We start from the raw sequence: 15722 nt of genomic DNA on the forward strand, positions 1-15722 counted from the left end.
TTTTCTTAGGTTCTTGGGAATTATCGTTAAGTATCTGAATTTAAAGAAAATTTGAGAAAAATGGTCGAGTTTTTGCGAATTAGGACTAGAAAACGAAGATGGAAAAATGTCGAGTTCATCTGGGCAATGGGGAACCGTGACGTACATGTTCCTCACTAGTTACAATCATTTGATGACATTAATTGTTTCATATTTATATTAGTTTTTAGATTGGAGTTGCATTAATTAAATATTAATTAATAATATATGCTAGATAACAGTAAAATTCACTCACGATCATACAATTAAAAATAACTAAAATTATAACAAGCTAATATCTTATACAAGCTCCTTAAGTAAAAATAAAATATATCCAATAATAAAAGAAATATAACTGAAATATACAAAATATTACTCCTAAACTCGGTAGAATTTCTTCCAAAGTATAAATTATGTGGTCATAGTTAGCTCACCTTTAAACCTGTGAAAAAATTAGGAAAAAAAATAAAGATTTAATTTAAAGTGTTCATATTACGATCAAAAAGAAAGATAATTTAATGTTAATAGGTTATTGCAGCATACGAATATCTTTATTCAACCTATAATTCTGGTCGAGTATTCATTATTTGTGTTATAAGATAAGTATACAATTGTGGAAGATTTCAAGTTGATAAGATACATCTTTTTTATAAAATGTATCACTATGTAGTTGATAATAATGTATCTAATACAAAAAGGTTGTGAATAAATGGTGTATGTAAGCTCAAACAATATGTACCAATAAATGTATCACAATAAATAACAATTAAGTTATCAATTAGATAAATGAATAAATCAGCTACTAACTACAAATAAGTGTCCAATGTATCAGTATGAATGAATCAATAACTAATTATAACTAAGTTGTCAAGTATATACACGAATATAACAACAATGAAGTTATCGAGTACATTGCATTTGTTAGGTGTTGAATGAAGTTGAAATTGATTTTGTAAGATCAATGCTGTAAGTCAATTTCAAGTTCATAAGATGCAATTTTTATATAATGCATCATTTTGTAGTTGATAATAATGTATATGATATGTAGGATTGTGAAAAAATAACCTATGTCAAATAAAATAGATAAGTTGTAGAAGAACATAATAGATTATGGCTGGAATGTTACAGCATGATATACACAATTAAGTCTAACAATATCTTAAGCTTAATCCACAAAATTGGGAGATAAATATAATCTTGATTATCACACAGTAATGAGAGGCAGTAACTGAAAGACATAAACCAAAGTAATTAAAAACTAATACTGGATGAACTAGTAAACACTAAGTAATGCACTAATACACCTCTCAAGGTAGGCAGTGTGAAACAATGCCTAGCTTGAACACGTGCATGTCGAAGGCTGGGTTGGAAAGGGCCTCCTTGGTAAGAGTATCTTCTAGTTGGTATGCACCGTGTATATGGATAGCTTGAGCTTGTGTAAGATCTTGCTGCTAAAACGTAACTATAAGAAGCTTAGAAAATGGAAATAGCTATTTTTGGAAATAAATTAAAAATCTAGAAATTTGTAAGTTAAAGTGAGTTTTTGGTCATTTTCAAACGTCTATAACTTCTAGTTCATTGTAATTTAGGATTACTTCATAATATTTTTGGAAATCCCTTAAAACAAAGCGCCGCTGAGTTTGTGAAATTTCGAGTTCAGATGAGTGAGTTATGCACTTTGGAAGTTGGGCTATTAGAATATGTAAAGCACATTTCGAATTTTTAAATGGTGTTTTGGTCTTTCCCTTACCCATTTATTTCAAATCGTTTTTGGTAATATTATTAAGGGCCTTAAGTGAACTTGGTAAGTTTACACTTTTGGAGATATGTTAGGGTTTTCGAGAAAGAACTCAAGAGAATGAGAAAGAAAAAAGGAGCCAAGATCGTCGAGTTCGTCTAGAATAACTTTTGGATTTCATCAAGGGTGATCTGTACAAGGTATGAGAGTATCTTATAGCGGCTAGTTTCATTCACCCACACGCCAACCATGTTTAGTTTAGTCAAATTCCTCCTTAAAGAGTTTGAAAGTTTATGTTCTTTACATGATTTCTAGAAATTAGATGGTGTTCCTGAATTTTGTTGAATTGTGGTGTTTTTAGGTTGAGTATTAGATTTTTAAGTTAGATTCATGAGTACTAATGCTGGGTATCAGAATCTAAAACGAATTGGAGGTCAATATTCGAGTTTTGGCTAATTGGGGCTTGAAAACGAAGAAGGAAATAATCGGACAGGTAAAGTCAAACTAGGCCGCGTCATGAACTTGTTCCCTCTGTCAACATAAAGTCACTCCCCGTCCCGAAGAGGACTCAAACTCCAGTGTCTCAAAATCTGGCTACGTAAATAAATATTAAGGAGTAACTTCATGTCGCAAACTTGTTCCAAGACAGTGATTTAATCACTTTTCTAATGTGTAGCTATTTGGAATCTTTTCTAAACATCATGGAGTCTTTCAAAACACAAATAATTATCCTAGAATCTATAATTAAATTCATGTACAAATTAAGAATCGATTCAAGTAAGAGTTAAGATCAAAGTTAAGAGTGAAGTCAAGTGAAGTTCATCAAAGTTTCAGGGTCTTTTACAAATGTTTTGACCTTGTTTTAAAGACTAAAATTTCAATTTAAGCTAAGAGTAAAGACTTGAGTTCACATTTCAAAAGCTATAGGGAATTAATTTTTCCCAAGGAATTAAAAAATGTTGTCACATTTGAGAAATAAAGGGGACATCGATTCCAAAGGAGAGATCTAAAGCTAAGTTTTGAGTAATTATCTCAAACACAAGAAAGAAGTTGTTTTAAGAACATATGACCTAAGTATATTTTTGGGAGTAGTATTGAGTACGGACATGGGGATGCCATTTCATATTAACTCAAGTCTCCATAAGTCATGTAGCCATTATGGGTATTAATGGGTCATACCTTTTAGATGATCACATAAGTTAAGATAGTGGATCCACTAAGTTAAGTAGTTGCATATGACAGCAAAGTATAGGACAGTGTAGCAGTGTTATGGTAAAAAGGTTGTCTCACCACTTAGTCTCATAGTGGTGATTTTCAGTTAGAGAAACTCCCACAGTAGTAATTGCATGGTTCCTCAAGGGGTTCTGAGTAGTATGAATGGGGGTATATGACTTCATTCATGTATTGCACAAGTAGACTTTTAGAGGAAGCATGATATGTATTTATGATATTACGATTATGAGTTGACATCATGTTTTAAAAAGTTTTCCTTTTCTTTATGTTGCACTTTTTTTAAACTACTTTATAATGAAATGAGTCCACTTAAGTATTAATGAGTTGAGAAGAGACAAGGTAAGTGTTTCTTTCATAATCTTTTTTAAGTCTATCTTGTTTCAGCATTCCAACTCGCATCCTTGTACATTCAATGTACTGATGTCACTTGGCATGCATTACATTATGATGTAGACGCATGTAAGTAAGATCAACACCCAATGCACCATTGATTCAGTGAGCATCTTAGAGTCGGTTGGTTGAGCCTCCTTCCATTCTGCCTGACTCATTTTTCATAGTTTTCAGATTTATTTTCAATTTTTAGGATGTTGGCGATCTTGTCCCGACATCCATATAAGTTTTAGAGGCTTCCTAGATAGTCAGTCTGATGTTAGTCATTCATCATTATCTTTTTACTAGCTTATGTTCATATTTGAGTTGCATCTTTGGCTAAGATAAATGTTTATCTTTAACCATTTGAGCTCAGTTTGAGGCAGTTAAGTTGTATAGCATTTGAAATACTTTCGTAATGCTTTATGTCTTCCGCTGAGTTCAATAAGCCAGGCGAAGGGTTTTCTAAGGGACCAGTAGTGGTCTTTGAGTGCCGACCTGGCACAGGGTGTAGGCTTGGGGTATGAAAAATATTGTATCAGAGCATAGATTTCAAGAGTTCTCGGGAGTGTATGAAGTTGTGTTTGTAGAGTCCTAGTTATCACAGTGAAGCGTGTCATATCTATAATTAGGAGGCTTCAACATTTAGAAATTCTTTCACTTCTATCATACTCATTTCGTGCGTTAGACTATATCTCTAAAAAGTTTTATTCTAACTCATGCTTACATGTAACCATTTGTGATTTGGCCTGTTTTTAATGTCCAATTCATGGGGTGTTTCGTTCCCCGCAAGCTAAGAGAAACAAGGATATGGTTGCTGATATGATGAGTAGAATGAACTTGTTTGTAGCTGGTTTGTCTCATCTATTGAGTAAGGAAAGTAAGGTTGCGATGCTAATAGATGACATGGGCATAGAAAGGTTGTTAATCCCCGTGCAATAAGTTGAAAAGTACCAGCTGAGGGATAGAGAACAGTTCGAGAATAAAAGGGATAAGACATAAGAAAAGAGTTCGGGAAACAAATAAATAATGTGAACTGTCTTCTATCTGATCTTGCTTCATTATCTTCTAGTGTACCTACACCAAGGTGGTAAGAAATAAGGGGGGTACATAGACTCTTGCATGTTCCAAGTGTTGTAGGAGCCACTCAGGGGTGTGTTGTGATGGATTCACTGATCGCTTCAAGTATGGCCAAAATGGTCATTTTATATGAAATTTCCTAAGAACAAGAAGAGAAATGATAAATAGGGAAATAGAGCCCAGTCTTCTTAAGTTTCTTCACCTGATTGAGTTATATTAGGATAAACTACTTCCGGGATAACGGAGAAGGAAACAGCCTTTATGTTATCTCTAGTCGTCGGGAGCAAGAAGACTCATCAGATGTTGTCAGTGGTGTGATTTGAGACTTCAGTTTTGATGTTTTTCAAGAGCACATATCTTGATACCTTCAGTTCTTTTACACTTGTTGAGAATTTTATTCTAGGAGAGAGAGAGTCTATCGTGAATGTATCATTTCCTTATTCTATCACGACTAATATAATTGAGTTAGGCATGGTAGATATTGATGTCTTTCTTCCTATGGATTGTCTACACGCATTTTATGGCTCAGTTGATTGTAGAACACGAGATGTAAAGTTTCAACTTCCAAATGAGCGAGTCTTAAAGTGGAAAAGTAGTTCAAAAGTACTTAAGTGTCATTTTATTTTGTACCTTAAGTCAACAAAGTTATTTTCCAAGGGGTGTGCATATCACTTAATCCGAGTTAATGAATCTAGTTTTGAGATACTTCCTATTCAGTCAGTTTCAATTTCAGTAGTAAAAGAGTTTCCAGAAGTCTTCCAAGATGATATACCCGAAGTCCCTTCTAAGAGAGAGACAAACATCGGCATATACATCATTCCAGATATCGGTCCTATATCTTTTCCACCTTAATGAATGGCACCATTAGAGTTGAAAGATTTGAAAGATCAGTTAAATGACTTTATATATAACAGTCTTATTTGACCAAATTTACTTAGAAGACAATTAACTTTCAATGGTCGGAAGCTTATGAGAAAAGATTTTAGAAATTGAAAAAATTTGACTACGGCCAGTTTTGACTTTACAGGAAGGTACTCAAGGTTTTGAAGTGTATTGTGATGCATCTAGAGTTTGTTTTGGTTGTGTGTTAATACAAAATTGCAAAGTTATGGCTTATGTGTAACATTTCGAAAATACAAAATGTGTTCTAGAGCCTAACATAAGTGTCTATTGTATAGACACTGTTTAAAGGTCCATTTTGATTAATACAAGTAATTTAGGAAGTCTAGAAACCAAAATGTCAAAGAATGTCCATGACGTTCGGAAACTATTTCAAAGAGGTACTAGTGTGCCTTAGCCTATTTGACTTGATTTTAGGATTCAGAAATTCATGAAATTTGGTGGAAGGGTGTCTAACACGTGTTTAAGTTGATTCATGGTCGAAACGTTTGGGTAGGACTCCCCAATAAACAACCAAGGGCCTTTGAGGAGGACCCTTGCGCGTTGGAGTCAAGCACTGCCTGAGCAGTGTACACCCACAATAGGCAATCGTTGAAACGTATGTGGATCGATGGGGATTCTATGACATCCATCGACCAACTCTTAGTAAAATCCTTGAAGGGGATATTTTCACACTCTCTAAAATATCGACAAATGTGCATCACGGAAGGGGGAGTTGGTCCGTCTATCGACACACGAGGCGTCGACGGGGTCTCGTGGGTATTAACCTATTTTTGCTGCTTGTTTTTAGTTGTTTTTAATTAATTTAATAGGGGATTAATTAATTGGTTAGGGGTTTAGGGAATCCTATTTAAATTAATTAACACCTAATATAAAGAACCCAACCCCATTAGACTAATCACAACATACAAAACAAAACTCTCTTCCTTCTCTCTTCTTTCTCTCTCTAGTGAAGACTCCATTGAAGACCAAGATAGCAGAGGGTTCTACGGTTGCAATTACAAAGTTTTCTCCATTAATCTTCATCAATTAACAAGTTATGGTATCTAAGTCACCTTTGAGACCTCTTTCCACAAAGGGTTCCGTCAAATTGATTTCATAAGTTAAGTTTTCAAGTGGGTTTTCATCCAATACGACATTGATGTTATGAATAGATTTGTTTATGATTTATTTTGGATATTATGACTATATTAATATGTATTCTAACCTAATTATGATATATCTTTATTGTTTGCTCTAGTTTGTAGAAGATGACTTATTCCCTAAACCCTAGTTTTTGATCTTGATATGAATTACGTTGTATTGGTTATATTGACTTGGTTATTTGTTGAATTACTATTAGATGATGTTTATACACTAATCATGAATCAGTTAGGGTCATTTGTAGCCTTTCATGATATTTCTTGATAAGATGATCTAGTTTTTGAAATATATTGTAAATTGACATAAGTATCTTGTCTTAAGCTTTGATCTAGTATTGAATTAAGATGTAGTGATTCTTTTAGACTTGATATCATTTTTTTATGCTAATGTTATACCCTAATTGGGTTGAATTAAGGGTTGATGGTAAGACCTTGCTGATGGATTATAAAGGAGACTATATAAGTGTTATGATCTTTATCCTTTACTTAAAATTGTGGATAATTGTGATTAAGTCATGATGTTAGGTTTGATACGGTGGTATGATGTTTAATTGAAATATTTTGATTATGATATGAGGTTTTTTCTTAAGATGTCAATGTTATAAGGATGGTGAATGATTTACCAATGTGCCTTATCATGATATGACAAAGCTAATGTGCTAACTTCACCGATATTAATTATAATGAAAGGACAATACTCATGCAATTCTTATTGATCTATAATGATGATAATGTTATACAAGGTTTAGATCCTATGACCTACAATAAGCTATGATGATTAATAAAGACATCAAAGACATTTCAAAAAGGGACTCTAGCTTTGCACCAAGTGAACTAGAGTGAGGAGTGTCCCTTCCCACATAGGCAAGGTAGGAAAACTAATGTACTCTTGAGATTGGAGATTACAATTCATGTAGCATAATGAGGGTCCCAACTATATCTCCTAGTTCTTGAACTATGTTGCTCCCATCGGAATACTAGCTAGTGGATCCACATAGTTGCTATTTTCATGTTTTGGTACTACCTGGCAAGTAGTACGTCTTCTTTCAGTGTAGGGATCCATGAAAACTGATTCCACATTAGCTCATGTGGTGTATGTCACGACAGGAATCTAGACCCCAGACAAGACCGGCGTCGTTGACCTCTCAAAGGTTGTAGACAAGCCTATGTACGTCATTCTTACTTCATCTAGGTTAATTTTAGCGGAAAATTTGAACTTTTTATTTTCTTATTTCATGATAAACATTTTGAACTTAACATCATAGGCGTTCACAAATCAACCATCTAATATAAAAACAATCAAATGAAAAAAACGATTCATAATTGCATTAAAAGTATTTTGCAAAATAGCACCAATACAAAGTCTAAAATAAAAGTGGAAAGAAACACTAGTGGAACATGCTCCACTAGCTAAAGCCTACATCTAAGCTACATAATAACAGTAGACAGCCTCGAAAGCATGAGGGCCTACCAAGTCCAGATGAAAGCTCCACGTCCGGATAGTTGCAACGTCGTCCTGTAAGATCTAACGTCCTCCTGTGACTGCACCTAAAAGTAGATATTTGTATGGAATTAGTACACACTTGTACTAAGTATGGGTATATGCAAGCACACACCAAGGACATGCATCAGAAGGAATAGCTATTTTCAAACAACATGATTTATGGAATGTTAAGCCATTGGACTTGCCAAATTTGGACTTGGAACGTCATGCCATGAGTGTAACATGCATCATCAAACTTATCATTTTGCAAACAGCACATAAAATATTTCACATATCATATCACGCAGTTCATATCATTCTTTCATATGCCATGAGACCTTAGGATCATGGACTTGATGTTAGGACTTCTCAAAATGAGGGCTCAACATATCGGACCTAAACTAGGGATCCTTCTTTAGCAAACACAGATTCATTCATTCATACGTACTCTATTTCATTTATTCATGGGCTAGTGTAAACACCAGTTATACCTAGGATGTAGTTTAAGACATTCATCGGGTTCATTGTGCAATGACCAAGAATTACCTAATGTCATTACTTGAATCAAACTCACCTCTTGATTATCCTAACACCTTTGGTATCATTCGTTTCATTATGTTCATCATTTGACGCTGGCCTCATTCATTCATTGGAACTTTCACTTTAACCGACATAGATCATGTGAGCATCATGAAATCCAGTGTCATGAAACCCCACACAGAAAAAGGTGGAATCACTGGCCAAAGTGACCCAAAACATACTAGCGTACATGGGAATTGAACCCCGCCAGATCCCTATATTGGCAGTATAGGTTCGAAGACTAGGAGATATAAAGAGACCCATACCCGGCATTCCGGAAAAGTCTCATCTCATGAGAGTTACGTGAACCTCCACCCTTCCCAAAAGAAGGCATCACCACTCATAGCTAGTATATCAATGCTCAGTATAAAGCTCCATTACATTCAACTCATACGTCATGGAAGTTGGCTTCTAGTATGAGGACATCATAGCTGAATAGATGATTTCTCATCTCATCATTAGTATCAAGTGTGTTAATCTCAATACTTTCATTAGAGTGTTTATAGAAACTGGTCTCTTCATTAATTTTACATTCTCATAGATGAGTACGTGTTGGTAACATTTACTTAGGCTCATTTGAGATTGCTCTTATCTTTTACATTAGCCTCATATCATGTTGTCACCATATTCATTAACATCATCACATTTGCTCTTCATAATTACTCACCCCTTTTTACGTGAATGTTCATTTCATCATATGCCAATGCACTTGTCCATTTGTGTGTTTCACACTCTTACTTAACCCATCTAGGGCTTCATCGTTTTATTGTTCATTTCATCATGTCATTGTTCATTTCGTCATATGCCAATGCACTTGACCATTTAGTGTATCTTACACTCGTACTTAACCCTTAAAGGGATTCATCATTTCATTATATACATCTTAGGTTCACTTGTTTTTAATCGTATGCTAGACTTATGGGTCTATAGAAACAATCCATGAGGCTTCATTCAAGTTCGTTTAAGTAATTCATATCTTCATAAGATTATGTAGTACAAGAGTTATGCATCTTGTAGATATGCCAAGATATTGATTTTGATCTTTAGAGACAGCATTCATTAAATATTTGTTTACGTATGACTTATGTGTCAATACAGAATTAGGCAAGGGAACCCGATTTCGAATCCCTTGAACAACACTTAATCTTATTTTAAACTTTGATAATTGCATTTTTCAGATTCGGGAGACCCTAGTTCGATTACCATCAACCCCATAATATTTCTTTCTTGTTCTCCTCCCCTTTTTCATTTTAAGGCAATGAGGTTGTGGGTTCAATCCCCCACAAGCTTATTATTTTTTTTTTCTTTTAATTTATTTCTTAACTTTGTCACCTATCCAAGAGGTAGTGGGTTCAATCCCCACTCTCCACATTTATTTTCTCCTTTATTTTCCTCCTCACTCTCTCATCCATTCAAGATGTTGTGGGTTCAATCCCCACTCTCCACATTTTATTTCATCCTTTATTTTTCTCCTAACTCTCTCATCCATTCAAGAGGTTGTGGGTTCAATCCCCAAACTCCACATTTTATTTTCTCCTTTATCTTCCTCCTAACTCTCTAATTCATTCAAGAGGTTGTGGGTTCAATCCCCACTCTACACATTTTATTTTCTCCTTTATTTTCCTCCTAACTGTCTCATCCATTCAAGAGGTTGTGGGTTCAATCCCCACTCTCCACATTTTATTTTTCTTCTTTATTTTCATGGTTTTTAACATGGTGAGGTCACGGGTTCAATCCTCCATGACCTCACTTGTTTTAATTTATTGTTTCGAACATTTTGAAGCCTCTTTGTTGAACAAAATTCATCAATAGAAGCTGGAAATTTTCTTTTTATTTTTCAGCATCCTTTCATCAAGTTACACCTTAGTTCTTAGGGGAATTTCGTAGTGCATTTAGAACGTTTAAGGTGCGTATTCATGTATTCGTTTAGAAAAGACATTATCCCTCAAATAATCCACATTTCAACTCATATAAACATCACATTTACATCAACATGTGTACATGAAATATAAAGAAATATCATGCCATTTCAAGTCCTAAACCATGAATAATAGTCACGGCAACTGACACATACACACGTAGTTACATTTTCGGAAACATCAACATAAGTTACATAATACCAAACATACATATAAACACATAATTATCACGAAAACACGTTTCATCCCTAGTTTTCTACCAGCAAACATAACCAGTTTATGATTCAATGGGAGCTAGTGACAGGGACATGCAACGGGGTCAAATCCTAGTTTTCGGAATGAATATTCTGAACGTTAAGGGTTCTCTTTGGAAAGGGACCAAGAGAGAAGAGAACCCATACCTTTTTGACGTTGAACTCCTGAATTGCTGCCCCAAAATTTCACCCAAAAACACGTCTAAACCCTCTCAATATCAACTCCACTGGAATGACAACCTCCCTTAGCCTAGTGTGCGATTAATGTTTGTTTTCTTGTGACTTCGTGTGAGTTCTTCAAGTGTGAAGAAATTGGTTTATTTTTCTGCGTTTGAATCTTATTTTGGCAGAGAAATTTCGTGTGAAAGAGAAAGAGAGATTGAGTGTGTGAACGGAGAGATAAACGTGAGAGAGAGTAAGAGTTATATGAGGCTTAGGAGTCTCGTTTAGGATTTAGTCAAATAGGGTTTACTTAATTATTAAAATATTTGATTTTTATTTTATTTTAAATCATATAATGAATAATAATTATTAATTAATTATATTAATTCAATAGCTTAAATAAAAATCACATTAATTCATTGCTTCCACCTAGTTTAAAACCCGGGTGAAGCAAGACCTCACTTCAAGAGCTCAATTTCGGCTCTCTCTCCCCAAATTGCCCATAAACCTTATTAATTAAATAATTAATTATATATTTAGGGTAATTACGATATTACCCTTATCCTAGAAAAAGACTATTTTACCCCTAGACCCTCCAAACCTAAGATTTCCTCTTTTTAAGTCTAGTAAAGACTCATTCGAGTAAATCATCGTATTCGAGAGCCCTACATGGTTGGACCCAACCTTTTCTAGCTCAACTAACTCCCCAAGTTAGTTTGCTTGGATGTAGCAAGGGTTTCAAAGTCTTGTTCTACGCGCATCAATCCGTGTGAACCCTGGTCTAATCGTAGGCATTCTTGACACATTAAGTATCCCTTAGTATATCCATTTTTAGGGTTGTTACATTATCCCCCCCTTAGGAACATTCGTCCCCGAATGACACTACTCTTTACTAACAATAAGTAAGTCATTTATAGGACGTATGCATACATAGGTAATTCAATACTCCCCATTAGTGAATATCTGATTCACATATTAACATGATGGTGAACATCCTTGAAACCTAGTAGTAGCTTCACATTAAAAGACTAAGGAACTCTTTCCTAATCTAGTCTCATCAAAGCATACAATATGAGTAAGCATATAAGTCATACAAATCAGAAACCAACATGATGAATCAAACATATTAACCCCATGCTAGTGCATAAACACCATACATAGTCAAATACATGAGGGACTCATTAAGGCTACTTACTCGAGAATTGACGAGAAGTGTCTTCCCATGCACCCCTAGACTTGAGTGCGAAGAATCATTGCCTCCTTGGAGGCTCTTCACTTGGACCATTAGACTGAATTCTCTCCTTCCCTTATTCTTGACTTCTCTTAATCGGACAATCCTTAACCATATGACCCGATTTGCCACAACTATAACAAGCATTAGTGCCCATCATACACTCTGCTCCATGTAGTTTGCCACACTTCCTGCAAGGTGGTCTCTCTTGAGATGTATCTACTTTATTGTTTCTCTTAAATATGGACTCGGAATTCTTATCATGACGACCCTTGGATGAACTTGACTCCCCTTGGTGGAAGAGTCCCTTCTTAAACCTGGCTTATCCCTGATTTCAGTACTAATTTTCCTTGAAAAATTCTCCTCAGTTTGCCTTGACATGTTCCCTGCCCTAGTGTGTTTCCTCTTTCTGCTTTCCTCCACTTGCTGGACATGGACCATAATCTTGGAAAGGTCCATGCTGTCATGCAGCATGGCTTCCCTACACTCCTCCTTGAGATCCTCAGAAATTCCTATCAAGAATCTACTCTTCTCGTCTCTGTTGTTAGACACAAGAGAAGTGGTATACCTGGATAGTTTGAAAAACATAAGGGAATACACCGTAACTGTCATTGATCCCTGCTTAAGGTTGATAAACTCCTCAACCTTCGCCTCCCTCATCTCCCTGGGAAAGAATCTCCACAGGAAGGCTGTCTTAAGCAGCTCCCAAGTCACCGGAACCACGCTCAAAGCTCGGCTATCCTGCCACATCTTGTACCAAGTCTGTGCAACATCCTTGTGCTGATAGGAAGCCAGCTCAGCTTTCTCAGTGTCGGTGGCCCCCATAGCCACCAAAATCTTATACACCTCATCCACAATCTCCTGGGGGTCCTCTAAAGTCTTAGACCCTGTGAAAATAGGAGGGTTCATCCTTGTGAAGTCTCTCAGCCTGTCAGCCATGCTACGCACTGGTGGATTCTCCCTCTCAACATTCTGTCGGTTGACCTGGGCAGTCATGGCATTTGCCTGCATAGTGATTGACTGTTCCATCTGGGCTAGAGATTCCCGCACTTCAGCATCATTCAACCCAGCTGGGTTAACTGGCATAGACACTCCTTCAGCTGGAGCCTGGGTGGAACTTGATTGTCCCCAGCAGCTGCTACTCCTCTCCTCTGACCAATAGTTCTCCTAGTGTTCATTCTCTTTAAACAATTGGGATTGATGTTAGACACGCTCATAACATCATGAAAATCAAACATTAGAAAAGGCACGATAAGATTAGAAGAAGGGAAATTTTCCTAGGCATCATGCAGTCTCTAATCAAGATAGTGGTGCACTTCACTACCATTACTTAGAAACTACTCAATGTGGTTGATGTGAACTTATTATTTTTTTGTAACTTAACCTAGTGCTCTGATACCAATTTTGTCACGACCGGAATCTAGACCTAGACGAGACCGGCATCATTGACCTCTTAGAGGTCACAGACAAGCCTACATACATCATTCTTACTTCATCTAGTTTAATTTTTGCGGAAAATTTGAACTTTTTATTTTCCTGTATCATGATAAACATTGTGAACTTAACATCATATGAGTTCACAAATAAACCATCTAATATAGAGATAATCAAATGAAATGCATAGTTCATAATTGCATTAAAAGTATTTTGCCAAAACGGCACCAATACAAAGTCTGAAATAAAAGTGGAAAGAAACACTTGTGGAACATTCTCCACTAGCCAAAGCCTACATCTAAGCTAGATAATAACAGTAGACAGCCTCGAAAGCATGAGGGCCTACCAAGTCTTGATGAAAGCTCCACGTTTGGATAGTTGCAACGTTGTACTGTAAGATCTAACGTCCACCTGTGCCTGTACCTAAAAGTAGATATTTGTATGGAATTAGCAAACACTTATACTAAGTATGGGTATATGCAAGCACACACCAAGGACATGCATGAGAAGGAATATTTCTTTCCTAACAACATAATTTATGGAATGTCAAGTCAGTGGACTTGCGAATGTTGGAATTGGAACGTCATGCCATGAGTGTAACATGCATCATCAAACTTATCATTTTGCAAACAACACATAACATATTTCACATATCATATCACGTAGTTCATATCATTCTTTCATATGCCATGAGACCTTAATATCATGGACTTGACGTTAGGACTTCCCAAAATGAGGGCTCAACATATGGGACCTTAACTAGGGATCCTTCGTTATCAAACACAGAGTATGCTTCATTCGTTCATACGTACTCCATTTCATTTCATTCATGGGCCAATGTAAACACCAGTTATACCTAGGATGTAGTTTAAGACTTGCATCGGGTTAGTTGTGCAATGACAAAGAATGACCTAATGTCATTACTGGAATCTAACACACCTCTTGATTATCCTATCCTAACATCTTTGGTATCATTCATTTCATTATGTGCATCATTTGAGGCTGGCCTCATTCATTCATTGGGAACTTTAACTTTAACCGACATAGATCATGTGATCATCATGAAATCAAGTGTCATGAAACTCCACACCAAAAAGAGATGGAATCACCGGCCAAAGTGACCCAAAACATACTAGCGTACATGGGAATTGAACCCCGCCAGATCCCTATATTGGCAGTATAGGTTCGAAGACTAGGAGTGTTAGGAGACCCATACCCGGCATGCCGGACAGTCTCATCTCATGAGAGTTACGTGAACCTCTACCCTTCCCGAAAGAAGGCATCACCGCTCATAGCTAGTCTATCGTTGCTCAGTATAAAGTTCCGTTACATTCAACTCATACGTCATGGAAGCTTACTTCTAGTATGAGGACATCATAGCTCAATAGATGATTTCTCATCTCATCATTAATATTAAGTGTGCTAATCTCAATACTTTCATTAGAGTGTTCATAGAGACTGGTCTCTTCATTAACTTTACACTCTCATAGGTTAGTACGTTTTGATAAAATTTACTTAGGCTCATTTGAGATTGCTCTCATCTTTTACATTATCCTCATATCATGTTGTCACCACATTCATTAACATTAGCACATTTGCTCTTCATAATTACTGACCCCCTTTTACGTGAATGTTCATTTCATCATATGCCAATGCACTTTGCCATTTGTGTGTTTCACACTATTACTTAACCCTTCTAGGGTTTCATTATTTCATTTTTCATTTCATCAAGTCATTATTCATTTCGTCATATGCCAATGCACTTGGCCATTTAGTGTATCTTACACTCGTACTTAACCCTTCTAGGGTTTCATTATTTCATTTTTCATTTCATCAAGTCATTATTCATTTCGTCATATGCCAATGCACTTGGCCATTTAGTGTATCTTACACTCGTACTTAACCCTTCTAGGGTATCATCATTTCATTACAAACATCTTAGGTTCACTTGTTTTTAATCGTATGCTAGACTTATGGGTCTATACATACAAGCCATGAGGCTTCATTCATAGTTCGTTTATGTAATTCATATCTTCATAAGATTATTTAGTAAAAGACTTATGCATCTTGTAGATATGCCAAGATATTGATTTTGATCTTTAGAGGCAGCATTCATTTAATATTTGTTTACGTATGACTTATGTGTCAATACGAAATTGGGAAAGGGATGCCAATTTCAA

The sequence above is a fragment of the Solanum pennellii genome, chromosome 9 (assembly GCF_001406875.1).
Source record: "Solanum pennellii chromosome 9, SPENNV200".
Classification (NCBI taxonomy): Eukaryota; Viridiplantae; Streptophyta; class Magnoliopsida; order Solanales; family Solanaceae; genus Solanum; species Solanum pennellii.